The 15,158-nt window shown below is 42.9% G+C and overlaps 1 long non-coding RNA gene across 3 annotated transcripts; it reads right to left on the reverse strand.

Annotated features, from left to right (window-relative positions):
• Positions 1–2,298: 2,298 nt before the first annotated feature.
• On the reverse strand, positions 2,299–14,956 carry LOC143653271 (uncharacterized). Of its 3 annotated transcripts, none has more exons than XR_013161211.1 (3): positions 14,859–14,956; positions 14,579–14,737; positions 2,299–2,420 (listed from the first exon to the last, which is right to left on the reverse strand). It is a non-coding gene; the product is annotated as an uncharacterized LOC143653271 (long non-coding RNA). The 3 variants fall into 3 exon arrangements; XR_013161210.1 differs by lacking the exon at positions 2,299–2,420 and adding an exon at positions 9,186–9,354; XR_013161212.1 differs by lacking the exon at positions 2,299–2,420 and adding an exon at positions 11,628–11,781.
• Positions 14,957–15,158: the final 202 nt, after the last annotated feature.

A 15,158-nucleotide genomic window follows, 5' to 3' on the forward strand; every position in this document is an offset into this window, starting at 1 on the left:
CCACCTTCCAAGCTAGAAGATTCAAAACAAGCTCAAATTTTGGGGGGTTGGAGAAAGAGATATGATGAATTGATGTTCAATACGTTTCTTTTGAGGCACTTTCCAAACCAGAAGATTGTAAGTAGTTGGCGATGTGTTTCCAAAACTTGGAAGAGAGATGGATTTGGGAACTGTCATCTAGATGTTGTTCAGAAGACATGTGAGTGGATGGGGCTTCACCATGGGGAGAGAATGTAGAGAGAGGAGAGAAGGGGACCAAGAATGGAACTGAGAAGAACCCCAGCTTTTATGGATAACCAGAGGGGGTGGGAGCAAAAGAGACTGAGCCCCACAAGCCAGGTGGTTAAAAAAAAAAAGTAGAGAATTTTGTCCTGAAAATTAACTGAGAAAGTACAGAGGTATAAAGAAGGGATGACAAGACTGAACAGGATGTTGGATTGAGCCATCAAGCAGCCACTGATGACCATTGAAAGCTAGTGTCCATATAGTGATGGGACCCAGAGATATTCTGAGCTGTGGGTCTCAACCCTGTTCATTCAACATTTTGAATGATTAATACCATGAATAGTGCTTATTCAATAAATATTCATTGAGCATACACTCTGGTCCAGGAATGTCCTAGAAAAAGGCTTAGCAAGCCAGTGGATGAGATAAAGCTGGAAGGGGCAGAGATGAATTCTAATGGAGGGAACTAAAACCATCAGAATATTTGATAAATAGAGCTAGAACAAAGTTAGCATATTGGCAAGCCAAACTGATTGTTTTTGTGACCCAAAGAATTAGCAAATGTGATCAATGTTACTTCAGGCTACTTCCAGGAAACTGTCAGTCTGAATTAGAAGAAAGTCTGAAGAAGTAACTAATTTTAAAGGCAAGTAGTTTAATGACTCTGAAGTACTAAAATAATTCATACTTTGCTAACATCACTGCCACACAGAAGTCCGCAAGGAAATGCTTTATGGGAAATGTAATATGGTTTGTAACGAATATATCGATAGGCTAGCAATAAATTTTTTTTTCCCTAGGCTGCTAAAGCATGTGCTTTCTTTAGCAGATTAAGCTTTCTCTTTGCAATATTGTTTACAGTATTACTTTGCCTTGTAATCAAGTAAGAGATTTAGAAAAGAGCAGGGGATTTAGAGTCAGACTGACATGGGTTCAAATCCCAGCTTGGCTGCCTACCCAGCAATATGGCACAGGAGGAGTTGCCCAGTTTCTGAGTCTCAGTCTCCTGCATGGCAAAATGGGTGGCATAATATCTGTCTCTTAGGCTTATTAAAGTTAAGTTAAATAACACTGCATCTGGAACATAACCCATGCAGACTGCTATTCTCCTAATCACTGTTCGTTGTTATTAGGCTCAGACGATGAGGCAAGTGGCCTCAGTTTAGTCCCTGGGTGAAGTTTTCCTGAAGTTCTAAGGACAGTATTCAGTGCAGGGTTCTAGCGTGATAAACAAAAAGTGAGATGGACGAGGAGACACGTTCCTTTGGCACAAAACCTGGCAGGGGGGGATCAGTCAGAGAGAATGTGCACTGGCTGCCGGCACCCTGGCCAGGATCACCCGTGTCCCTCCCTCACACCTGCAGCTGCCTGGGGCATGGCTGAGCCCCGGAACACAGGTGTAGGATGTCCTGCCAGGCGTCATGGTGAAGGCGTGCCAGGTGCTGCCCCAGGAGGGTGGGTGGGCTTGCCTCCTTCTGCAGCCAGAGTCCTTCTCCCAGGCAGTCCACCTTCAGTGGGGGTCACAGTTCCCGAGGCTGGGGTCCCTTCCCAAGGCCCAGCCACCAGCTCTCCCACAAGCCGTCATGAGCTGGCCTTACCTCCCCATTCGAAATTGCAGGGATGGGACCAGACCTGACTCACCAAAGAGCTGTGGCTTCCTTTAATAGTTAAGATAATGGGGAAGAAAAGGGAAGACAAAAAGTACGAGGTGCTTTGCAGCTTTGTTTTAAAAGAAGGCAGTCTAGATTCCACAAGGCAGAATCTTGGGGGCATTCTGGCAGCAATTTTCAAAGTTTCATTTTGTTAATCATCTCAACATATGTGCTGTGAGCACCTAAGATGAATGAGGGACAGTGCTAGGCTGTGTGTGTGTGTGTGTGTGTGTGTGTGTGTGCACGTGAGTGTGAGAGAAAGAGAAGGAAGAAGGGAATCATCTCTACACTCATGGGACGTCCCATCTAGCAGGGGGCTGGCAGGCACATGAAGGGAGTTTAGCAAAGGCCGCAGCCATAAATAGTGGGAAACTTGATGCAGGCAACAGAGTTTCTATATAATCCAGTACTTGCCTGGGTAGAGACAGACAGGGTGAAAAAATAAAGTGGTCCCTCTTCAGCTATTATCCGGGACCTTCTGTGTGCCGGGCTTGCTGGTACTTGGTCACCTTGTTCGTGATAGTTTCTGGTTAGTTCTAGATGCTGCAGAGAAGAGGAAACAAATTCAAGTTTTGTACTCTGAGGTTTCCTACGTATGGGGGCGTCTGTAGGGAGGGTGGGATGGGCGAGCAGAATCGCTAACCAGAAGCTGGGAGCACAAGCTAAATTTAATCACCATTGCTTTGCCTGACTTTTAGTCCCAACAGTTATGGTCAATCAGTGATAGTTCAATCAATGATAAAGGAGGATACGAGCTTTTTGCGTGGTGAAAGAGGCATGGGTTTAAGAAGGCAGAAGAATTATTGCACTCATGTCAAAACTCTTTGAGGCAGGGAGCCAGTCGTTGTGCCTAGAGGAAGACCAGGGCATTTGATAAATGCTGATTGTATGAATAAATCAAGCAAGTGAGTAAATAAATGTGACAAGTAATTCCATGCACGCTGTGGTTCAGGTATCCAGGTAGGGAGGTGAGGGGAGTGAGCATTAAGAGATGAAGGCAGCACCTGCAATATGTGAAGAGGAGACAGGCACAGAGGGGACAGAAGTCACAGCTTTCTTCATAGACTTCCTAAAAATCACACTTACTAAAAAGTCCCTCCCAGGGTGCAGGTGGTGTCTTAGAGCTGTAGGTCAGGGGCACGTGGCAACAGAGGCGGGAGGATGGGCCGGGGGAAGTATCAGGAATCAGAGCCTCTCCCAGGTCCTCGGGGTCAGGAAGCCTTCCAGGAGAGTGGGCGCCCCTGGCAGCGATGGGCCAGGAGGTGAGGGGTGCAAGGCAGGACTAGTAAAGAGGATTCTGCCCCTTTGGAGATACGGTGCCTGTGAATGTAGCACTCCTCAGCTTTATGGTAGCAGAGTTTAAAACAAACTCTTTCTTCCACTTAAAGAGTTGGGCCCTGAGCAGAAACAACATAGCCGTCAAAACTAACAGCACTCCACAAAGGGTTGTGCTTAGCGCACACTCACCCAGGTTCTAGGAGGCAGATGGTGCCCGGATGGGGCTCCTCTGCCCAGATACGAGGCCCCCACGCTCACGCACAGGTCTCTGCTTGTAAGCTCCTGAGCTCAGCCGAAGGGCCCTGGTAGGTGGCCCATGGGCAGTTCTCCTTGTACATCTGCCAGGTGGTACCATGTGGAGCGGCTGGGGTAGAAGGTGCCAATGGGGATGCAACTGGAAGTGGCATGGGACAAGATGCCTGTGAGGTGGAGGGCTTTAGACTGGCTGCCACAGGTGTTGATGCAGGAAAAAAAATGGCCTGCGTGGAGATCTGTTTAGGAAGAGTGAGTAAAAAGTGTCCCCTAAACCAGCTCCCTATCAGAATCACCAGAGGAGCTTTTAAAGATTCCCAGGCCTCAAATGAGGGGTCGCTTCTGCCGGGCTGGTGTGGGACCTGCAGTGTGTATTTACATAGGAGCTGTGGGTTGCTTCTCATGTGGCCAGTTCTCTGATTGGAAAAATGGAGAGAACAAGGTATCTGGGAGGCTCTCACAGTTTTCAGGGGTGACAGTCCTCTGTGGGGAGGGGAGAGTTCCTCTCTTTCACTATTCTATGATCCAAAGCTGGGACCAGCCCCTGAGCTCCATGTGGGCTGCTGTGATGGAAAGGGGCGGAAAGAGTGCTGAGGAGGTACATCTACCTGGCAACATTCCGAGTAGAGGTAGGTGGCGGGAGGCTTCACCCTCCCTGATTAAGGGCGTGCAAAACCATTTGGAAAATGGGGCAGGGAGATGAGGGGCTGGCTGAGGATGAAGACAAGTGCTCCGTTTGGGACCTAATACCTTGGAGGGTCTCACCAACTGGGGCAGCACAGTGTAGGGGTTGAATGCACAGTTCAAAGGCCAGCCTCTGCCTGTGTCCATAATTCTAGCTTCGATACTTACCTCGCTGTGCCACTTTGGGCAATTTTGTTCATTTCTCAATGCCTCAGTTTCTTCATTTGTAAAATGGGGATGATAATAGTGACAACAACAAATTATGGCAGGAACTAAATGCGTCCACACAAAGTGTTTGGAGCAGTGTCGGGCACATAGTAGGTACCTGTCAGGGGTTGCTGACCTTGTTACAGGACCCTCAGATGGGAACATCAGTTGATCAACTGAAGATGTCAGTCTGGGGCTGTGGAGGCCAGATGGGGCTGGAGACACAACCTTTTACTTTCTACTTTTTATTTTCAATCATCACCCACATTGATTAGTGACTCATAGCTAACTATGCAAGAGGGACAGGTCACCACCCAGGGCATGGATGCAGAGGTGATGGCATTGTCCCAGCAATTTGGCCCCAGCCCTAAGCCAGCCCACCTGGCAGCATCGGCTTTGGTGGGTTCTACCCTCACATCTGCCACCAGCTACTGCTGTGACTTTTTCTCATCTGTCACCCTGAGGGTTGAATGTCTCAAGTTCCAAGGTGTCCTCAAGGCTTTTAATTGTGATTGTTCCAAAATCAAAATCATGCATATCCGAAAAGATGAAGAAAAAGCTCCTGGTTCCAATGCCCCAATGGTTCACATAACTCAACCTGCTTCTCAATTGTAAGAGTGGACAATAAAATTGGTGGAAAACTGGCAGATGAGTTCCTTCCTCCTGGTAGTCAAGATCTCAGCCTAAAACTTTGTAGAACAAAAATCTGCTTTTGCCGGAAAATGCTGGCTGGAGACTCAAAGTAAAAAGCAAACAAGGGTGGCCAGCGATGAGACAGTCTATATGACAGAAAGTGAAATAATGGCTGCAGAGCCTCAGCTGTGCTCAGTGCTGCATGGTATACACCTTAGCCAGTGGCTGTGTGTGGCCTGTGAGGAAGTTGGCCAAAACCCAAATGACTTGTATCCTCTCATGGAACAAAACCCAAATGGGGCATGGTGTTGAAAACATAGTCTCCTCTGATGGTGCTAAAGTAACCCAGGGGTGACGAACTCATTCAACAATAAAGAAAAATGTTCTTTTTAAAGTAGCTATTTCTTTTCTATTCCTATAACTTTTACAAGGGATTAAAACATTAAAATATGGAAACCTGGCTTGACTGAGGACCAATTAAGGAGAACAATGGAATTCCTGGGAATTTTTACACACTGTTTTTAAGTAAGTGTCAAGAAGAAAATCCTAATCTAGAGGATTTGTAATTTCAGTGTGTACCTGGCAAAAAGAGCGGCCGTATATCATCCCTTGGCATGCTTTGGGTTACTTTCTCAGGAAGGATAAGGAAGAGAGACCAGAGGTTGGGTTCAACTAGACCCCAATTCCACTCTCAGTTCTATCTCTGCTGCTTCAGGAGTTTGCCTTGATAAATTAATCTCACCAAGACACCATTTTATTCATTCGTGAAAATGCAAAGTCTGCTTCCTAGAGTTATTTTAACAATTATAATGGAGTTGCATATTCATTTGGAGTGGGAGAGTTGGCTAATAAAATTGGCACATATAGTCATATTTTCCTTGAAAACTCATTAAATCACCCATAAAGTGCACTATAGACCACCACTGTCCAATAGAAATATGAGAGCCACGTATGTCATTTAAAATTTTCCATTTGCCACATTAAAGACATAAAAAGAAACAGATGAAATTAATTTTAATGATATCTATTATTTAACCCAATATATCCAAAATGTTGTTATTTCAACATGTAATCAATAAAAAATTATTAATGGGATATTTTACTTCTTTTTGTACTAGGTTTCAGAAATCTGATACGATTTTATACTTACAGCACATCCCGACTTAGACTAAGCCACATTTCAATGGCCCAGTGGCCACCTGTCCAAGGACTGTGTCACTCTAGCCACCTTGGCACCTATTAGAGATGGGGATGCCAAGTCTCAGTGAGGGCAACCCAGCTGGGTTTTCCAACAGAGTTGAAATGAGTCCCCATTTCTTCCACCAAGCACCAGGGCAAAAGGGATGTTCATAGTTAAGGTCTAGGATGGAAAATTATCTTGAAACGCCAGGATGCTGCTCATTGCAGCAAGGTGCGCTGATTTCTGGGCCAGAGAGGACCACTGGACCCGGCTGGGGAGGAAGAGGTACGTCTCCCCTGGGCCATCGCATTCATGGTGTGGATCCCAGAGATTCGATTTTATTATTATTATTTTTTTTTTTTGACATGGGCAGGCTCCGGAACTCAAACCCTGGTCTCCAGCATGGCAGGCAAGAACTCTGTCACTGAGCCACTGTGGCCAGCTCCCGAGATTTGATTTTGAGATTGCTCAGCATAAACGGTTGACACCACGACTGGCACACACACAGACAATATGATTTTGCTTCATGTGGACAAAATTTCAGCTCAAGGGACATTTGTTGAGCTCCAAATATATAACATAGCCTTGAAAATATAAAATTATCTGCCCAAGTCCAGATCCTGGCATATGACCTTCAACAGGTTACTTGATTCCCTAAGCCCCAGTTTCTTCATCTGCATAACAAGGACAATACTTTTCCCTTTGTAGGGTTGTTTATGAATCCTCAAAAAGGACAGGGCAAAACCCACACTGGATTTCCTTTCCCATTCACAAAGTGTTTAGCCCAGGGTAGTGCAATAAATATTTGCTGAAAACAAGCGTGCCAAACCTGATGGCCCAACGTGGGTGTTCTGAGGGGATGAAGAAGACATCTAGGTTTCAAGGCTTCTCCTCCCGCCATCCCACCACCATCACCGATTTCTCAAAAAAACAGAGTAGCCAGTCACCCCTTTAAGCTTAGATCCCTCTCTGAGTCTGATTAAAAAGCAGAGGAGGGAAGGCAGCGAGTGTCACGAACTTCTTAGTAAGGACCCATACTGCTTCTTAGGGTGTCATTCACTTTTCTCCTGCATGGAACAGCCTCAGGGATCTGTGGGGCTCACATGGCCAGGGAAGGGGGGGGAGGGGGGCCCAGAGACCGGAGAAAGGGCAGCTGGCTACACACCTCTTCATTTTCAGCCCCCAGAAGGCTTGGACGTTTTGACTCTGGAAACCTGACGGGGTGGTTTCCCGTCCCTGCGGATGTGGCTAAGGGAAATAGAGCTTCGTGTCAACAAGGTTCCAAATGGACTAGAGGTCACAGTGACTTTGAAAGACTTCCTAATCTGCTTGTCAAAGTGTTTCCCTTCCAAGAAAGGTGAAGGCTTAAAGAATAATCCCTCAGAGACAGCACATGTTTAGCAACAAAGAAGAAGAAAGTTAACCCGGATTGAAAGCATTTTATTAAACATTCGACAAATAAAGGAAGAAAGTCAGCACAGGCCTGTAGGATCTTGCCAGGGCTGTGCAGGGACGCAGCGCCGGCGGCGGGCATGCTTCCGGGGACTGGCTGCACGTTTGCAGGCAGGTAGCTGCCATCACGTTTCTGATTATTCTGCCGCTCTCTTTCAGAGCAGTCCCACAAAAGGAGATGCCGAATCAAGAGAACATTTTGTTGGAAGAAAGAGACTGCATCTTCTTTTTCTGTCTTCTGTGAGCAGTAGAACAAGAATCTCCTCACCAAGTGCTAAGGACCATGCCTCTTGGGCTGGCTTTCTCCATCTCAGCAGTGCGGACCCGGAGGGGAGAGGGGGACAGATAATTCTTTGTGTGGGCTCTGCCCAGTGCATTGTAGGGATGCCTAGTAGCGTCCCTGATTTCTACCCCTCTGGACGTTGCCAAATACCCCTTGGCAGGGCAAAATTGCCCCTGGTGGAGGACCACTGTTCTAGAACTAGAGCCACCTTTCAGAGCATTCCACCATTCAGCCCTACTTGTGGACTGAAATGATCAAAGAAAACTCTCTGTCTTCTGTGCCAGATGGGAAAAATCACTTATCTAAACCCTGAATCTCTGCGACATCTTTTTTCAATTCCAACGAAAGGACAGTTCAATTTAGTAAAGCAATAAGGAATATAAAATGTAGTCTGGCGATGTGGTTTCTAAGCTTAGATTTGGCCTTTCTAGCTTCAAAGATCGTGAAACCTCTCATTTGTAGTCCACAAAGCATCAATTTCTCACAAGGGTACGTTCCTTTGACTCTCTTTTAAAAGTCAAGTACAGCTTGGTAACCACAGAGTACAGAAAATACAGGCTTTCTGCAAGAAGCAATTATTCAAAACCCAAAGACTTAAAAAAAAAAATGAGCATGTCAAATCGTGTCAGTTACAGCATATAAGACAACTGGATTTCTTCATTTATAAGCAACGGAATGATCTGGGTTTGTTTTTTCTTGCTGACTTTGATTATTTCTTAAGAGATATAACCCAAGCTGTCTAAAGCTGTTGACACTGGGTTATTGACCTTTAATTTAAAAACAAAAAGGTCCAGGTTTACTATTCGGATTTTTGCTTGAAGTGTTGGCCAATCATCACACCCATAATTAGATCTTTTGGAGTGTCCCAAAATCTACATCCTGGATGACTTACAGGGCCTGTAGAAGCCACAAGAAAACTGAACACTTCAGCAATGGTAGGACTTTTCTGGGCTGGCACAGGAAAACTCACTTCATGGAATATAAATCAGCAGCCCGATACTCTCATTTCCAACCAGCACATGCAGTGTGATTATACGAGTGAGCCAAAGAAGCCACTTGTCAAGTCACAAACCAAGGTACATTTGCCAAAAGGAAGACAAACCTTAAATTCTGTGGTTAATGCCACCTACAGATATAATTACACAAAACTAATATCATCTTTCTACCAAAGAAGAAAGAAAAAGGATCAATACAGCCAACTTTCATGTGAATAAACCATTTTAGGTTTAACACCATGGCCGATGTCACATTCCTCAGAGTAGTCCTATCCAGAAGTTTAAAAGTGAAAACTCAAGCATCCAATAAGGACATTAATTTACCAGTGGTATACATTCTTCAATTTATTAAATGTCAATTTCAGATACCTTCTCCAAAGACTGCCTCCTGTCTTATTAAAAGGATTCTGCTTCAAATAATTATAACCTTCACATACACAGCAGAATCCAAACACTTGGTGATCTATTGGTTCTCTCCATTGGTTCCCAAGGAATCCACATAGGTATATTGAACTGCAGGCAGGAAGAGAAATTGTTTTATTAGGAGGCTCAAAAAGGATATTTATTAAGAAAGTTGGGGGGAGGTGTGGTATTTGTTTTCCCACATGAAAACTGATTCCTAAAATGTAAGGCAGGCATTTAGAATTAGAGGAAGGTTCAGAAATGGACCATGTCACATCTTTCAGACTGCTGATCTCCTACTCTGATTTCACAATTGCATAAATATGTGAACAGGTGAAGGGTTTACTGAAATGAATGGTTTACTCTGAAAATGATCCACAACAAAATTTCCTCAGACTGAAGCACTCCTCCACCGTCTTACTTTCTCATCCCTAACTTGGGCCATTCCCTTCATCCAAGCTGACAGTAGCATGTCTAAGCAAAAACTCATCCATCTCCATAAGTGAAACAAAGAAACAGTTTAGAAGTTTCTTAAAAAGTTAAACATTGAGTTACCAGGGGACCTTCCACTCTTAAGTCTGTATCCAAGAGAAATAAAAACTTTTGTCCACCCAAAACTTGCTTGTGAAAGTTCATTGCAACATTATTGGTAATAGCCAAAAAGTAAAAGCAATCCAAATGCCCATCAACTGATGAATAGACAGGTAAAATATTTGTCCATGCAGTGAAATATTATTCAGCAACAAAAAGGCTCAAAGAATTGATACACACAACATGGATCAGCCTCAAAAAGATAATGCTAAGTGGAAGAAACCAGTCACAAAAGTCACATACTGTCTGATTTTATTAAGTGTCAAAAAAAATTTATGGGTTCAAGATAAGTAATTTTTCCCCAAACACAAGTAATTCTCTCATCTACCCCTTCCTATTGAAGTGTGGCACCATGCCTAACACCAGTTTCTGTATTTATTCTTAAAATACATTATTTCCTTGTATCAAAATGAGAACTACAAATATATTTTATAGAACTAACCATTCCACGTTGATACCCAATATAAAACCCAAACTATCTTAACAAGAAATACCAATGACACTCTTTCAAAAGACATAATAAGATCATTAACTTCTGTCTTCTAAAATGTTTGCCCCGAATTCTAATGATCACTCCTTAAACTTCTCAACTTGGGACTCTTCTTCAATTCTGCTAAGAAGCAAGTAGATGTCAAGTATCTCAATTCTCCCTGAATTATCAAAGAGCCCAAATTAAATCCCAAATTGCTTTTTAAGTGTGAAATGTGATTTTTTTCCCACTCTCAGTTGAGAAATGGCACAGAGACTTTACTCAGATTTTCCAAGTTATAAATCTCTTTCAAGCTAGGAGAGAGAATGGACATATTTAGCCTTGAAGAATATTTTTGTCTGAGAGCTACGACTGAGGGTTTCAGGGAGTTGTGATGGTCATTATGTGTCATCTTAGCTGAGGCACCCATGATTAGAAACCAGAGATGGTAATGCAATGTTATGACCAAAGTAACAACAATAAAAAAAAAAAATCTTAGGAAAATGCATACAATCCAAACAAATCCAAACAAAACAGTATGCATAGAGGCATAAAACTGTTCATGTTCATTGAACCAGTGATCTTATGTTTAGGACTTCAGCTTAAAGAAAAACCAACCACTGCAACATGATTTATAACAGCGAAAGATGGGAGGCAACCTAAATATACAACATATAGTAGGGATTAGTCCATTAAATTATGGTGTGTCCTTTTGGTGGGATGTTATGTCTCCACAAAGCTCTATAGACATAGACATGTACTTATGGTATAATGTTAATGGGGAGAGGATAAAAAATAGATATACTGTAAAACTACTGCAAGAAAATGTATGTATAAAAAAAGAACAAAAGGGACTACATAAAAGTGTAAATAATTGTGCTAGCATGGTGGGCTTACTCAGACTCTCTCCATGCTCCCAAACTGCTGAAATGTTATCACACAGTCTTTTTAGGAAAAAATAAGTCAGCCATGCAAATTTTATGACGAACAATCCCATTAATCCATTTGCCCTATCACTACCAGCTACATTTGTGCCACTTATGTAGAAATACGGGCCATCAGAGACCACCATTCAAAAGGCAGGAAAGGAAATGCCATGCTTTAGCTAAAAGCCAAAATGTGATTCAGTGATGAGAATCTGGACAAAAGAAGTAACAGAGGAGGCTCATCCCCTCCCGCTCTCTGAACTTCACACATGCACTGCTACTTTTTTTCATTGAATTTCCACTCCATCTCTTGGGAGGAGGTTGTATGTGGAGGAAGATCAGAAGCCCTTAGTGATACTTCCTTATCTACTGTGCCTCACCGAGTAACTCACCTGCCTGCCAGGCACCACCAAGCAGCCCCTGAGGATGACATGCAGGAAGGTTGGCAAGGTGGGCTTTCCACTCAGAATCTTAACACCTTAAAAATCCTACACCTTTGTCCTGCGTACCCAAAAAGTCTCAATCCACAAAGGGTCCATGTAGTGCTACCTCCTGCAGGGTAGAGAAGGGTCAATGTTCAGCAGATGTTCATTGAATGAGGGAGAAAGGGAGGCAGGGAGGGAGGGAAGAGTGAACTGTTCTTGGGTCCTGGAATGCAGCCTTCTCAGGATATAGACATTCATATAAATTAAAATACAACCAAAATGTTCAAAGTTTCTGACTCACAGAGCTCCTGCCTCTCTACATGTGAATGTTTCACTATCTTAAATGCTTGTTACAAAATAATTTTGACATTCCATTTCCCCATAGCTGGTTCACCTGAATCTGAGATCCTTAACTACAGAACTAAAGATACTGATGATGTGGCTAATTTTAACTTCAGTGAGATCATAACTTACATACTTACAAGTAATTAACTGATTCAATATGAAGTCACAGTAATTACTAAGTAGGGACAGGCCTGTTCTTCAATCTCCTCTTTCTATATAAACATCTGTAGTAGAAACACAATACGCTGAGTGTGTTCTCTAACATGGGATTAGTATCTGGTCTACAACAGACAAGACCACCTTCTCTTTTTCAAGTGTCCTTTCGGATGAACCCTATTAATCAGTGATATGTTAGAGAATACTCAGATTTCAAAACCTATGATCGCTTATGTTTGAGTTACTATTTCATTTTCTGCCACTTATTTTTGAAGAGTCTAAGTCTAAGCCACAAATTTTGGGGACCAAAAAAACCATAAAATTTTTGCCCTAATAAATTTTTTTAATGGTAATAACAAAGGCCTGATTTTAACATAATTGGTTTAAATTAACTAAATATATTCAAAGCATAATGACTTACTGGTTCAACACTTTTGCTGAAATGTTTATTTTCTTACTCAAATGATTAAGTGGTTTGATTGTCTATCCTGAAAGTAGCCCCCCAACAGGTCCTTGCACCCACACCTTGGATGCCCGTGGAAAGGGGGATAATAAAGACCCTGGGAAGCTCAGCATTCAAGAGCCTTCACAGGCAAACCACTCCACCACCCCAAGAAAAAACAACTTTGCATTTATAAGTGAAGACCATTTTCTGAGGTCCAGTCTTAAGAAAGAGATTCAAGAGTCAGTGTCCTTAGAAAGGTTTACTGTAGCCTGGAGCAAATGAGAGCCACATCTTATTTAAATAAAGTCATGTTACGTTTGTGCTTTGAGGAAGTCAGTCTATGGACGAATGATAGTAGAGAAACCACCAGTGTATTATTCAGCTCCCAGGGACCACAAATCCTACACTATGGACCAATGCAGTTCACTGCAGAGCACCAAATATCCATCTATAACCTCCCAGGTGATCCTGTATCACTTCCCTCTCAGGTAACTTAAATTCTGTCCAATAACATCAGCTCTCAGCTCCCCTTCCTTAGGCCTATTTGCCACTAGATCAGTAGTTCTTGAACCAAACTGCCAACAGCACATTGCAATCATTTGGGGGAACTTTCAGAAAGCAAAGCTTTCTGGGCCCAACCCCAGACCAATTAAATCAGAATTGCTAGGAATGAGGCCTAGGCTAATTCTAAGGTACAGCCAGGTCAAATAAATGCTAAGACCCACAAGACACAGATGGGTTTTCTCAAGGACAATTTGATAATTTGTTGAAATAAACCTGCTCTCCTAAAAGCTGCCCCTCCTAACCCAAATAATTCCAGGATACATACTTTACTGTCCTGGTAACTGAGAGCTGCCGGGCTCCAGAAGTTTATCCACTGGACCCTTGAGGTACTTTTCTAAAGTGACAAACCCTCAGAAGAATTCTCCAGAGTTTCACGTGTGCAACAGTTGAAACTACATTATGTTGTGTTATTTTTTTTTCCCTGAAAACACATGTGTCCTTTTGTTTCACGGTCTCACTTGGCACCAAGTACCCAGTTCATTTGCCCATCAGATTAGCTCGAATTACATGCTTTTACTGCTCCTACAAGCTAATGCAAGAGACCTACAATTAACTGTGGGCTGGTTTAAGCCCTAAATGGAACTAATGTCTGCCCCAACGAAATGCCTCAGGACCTGCTTTTTTCCCCCATGAAAATTGCTATTTTCATAGGCTGTCTTCCAAAATTTGAGCCCCAAAACAAGTTGGAACTATAAGCCTACTAAAGTCTACTCACAATTATTGTTGAATCCTTGCCACTTGCACTATCTCTGAAAGCTAGCAAAGTGCACAATATCGCCCTTGCAATGAAAGATGGAATTGCCTTTCATAATCTATCATTTAAGTTCACCTGGCCCTCCAAGTATTTATGCGTCAAGACAGAGGAAGCCATAAAATATAGCCTGTCATTGCATCTGCAAATTGAAGCGCTAATTCATTTCTAAGAAGAAAGAGATCTTTTGGGCTCTCAAGTTGAAGATACCAGGAATGTTAGAAGATTCTAGTGCCATGTGTTCTAAAATGATGACAGAGTGTGCAAATTTGTTCTGGCGAGTAAAATTCTGCAAACTTCAGAAAGAGAAAAAGATGAATGGAGAATAAGCATGATTCTTGCTTACGGGTCTCATGGAAAAGTAGCATAATATCAGTATTACATTACCTTTCATTTCCATCAGCAATGAGTTACAGTATGTCAGTGCCTGAGAGGAACAATCAGATAAAACCCTACCAAGTGCCTGTGGAATTTGCTGCTCCTGGCAAGACTGAATTAAGCAAAGCCAATTCTGCTTTGGGGGATGGGGGTTGGGGCAAGAATGCAGCTTCGTAGCTCTTTGGTTTGTGATAGATCACGTTTCCCCCAACTGCTATCATCGAGGAACCAATGGAGGCTCTCAATAATGGGAACTGGAAGTGGAAAACAGAGTTCTGAACTTACACCTTGGCTTGCCCGACTCTGAAGCCCAGTCTTCTGGAATGACTGTGATGGAACAACCCATATCCATTACTTCAGCCGAGAGGCAGACACTTTGTCTAACGTCCTTGATGGTGAAATTAGACTGCCATTTCCTTGGCTTTTATTCTTGTCTGAATCGTACTGGATGGTAAAATATTGGATCATACAGAAAGTCAAAAGAGGGTCCTTTGATACTAAAAAGACAAACACGTTTGTGCTACTTGGGCAAATCCATTCCTTTCTCATTAGGATTGAAACATACCTGGAAGGTTGATTCCTAACCTGGACCCAGGAAGCAGAGTCTGTGTTCTGAGTAATTGTATTGTCTCTTCCAGGTATATATGAATGCTTTCAAATAGGTGTAAATGATGTCACAATGGTAACAATTCATTTAAAAGCCTTTATTTAGGGTAGTTTTTTTGACATGTATTTACTCAACATTGAATACTAAATATACAGCCATAGTCTGTCTACAGAATTTTCACAATTGTGACACCCTAAGTAGTTTAGTTTTGCCGGGTCTGGAATCACTGAACTAGAAGACCTTCCAATTTCATTATTG

This window comes from Tamandua tetradactyla, chromosome 13 (genome assembly GCF_023851605.1).
Source record: "Tamandua tetradactyla isolate mTamTet1 chromosome 13, mTamTet1.pri, whole genome shotgun sequence".
NCBI classification, from domain to species: Eukaryota; Metazoa; Chordata; class Mammalia; order Pilosa; family Myrmecophagidae; genus Tamandua; species Tamandua tetradactyla.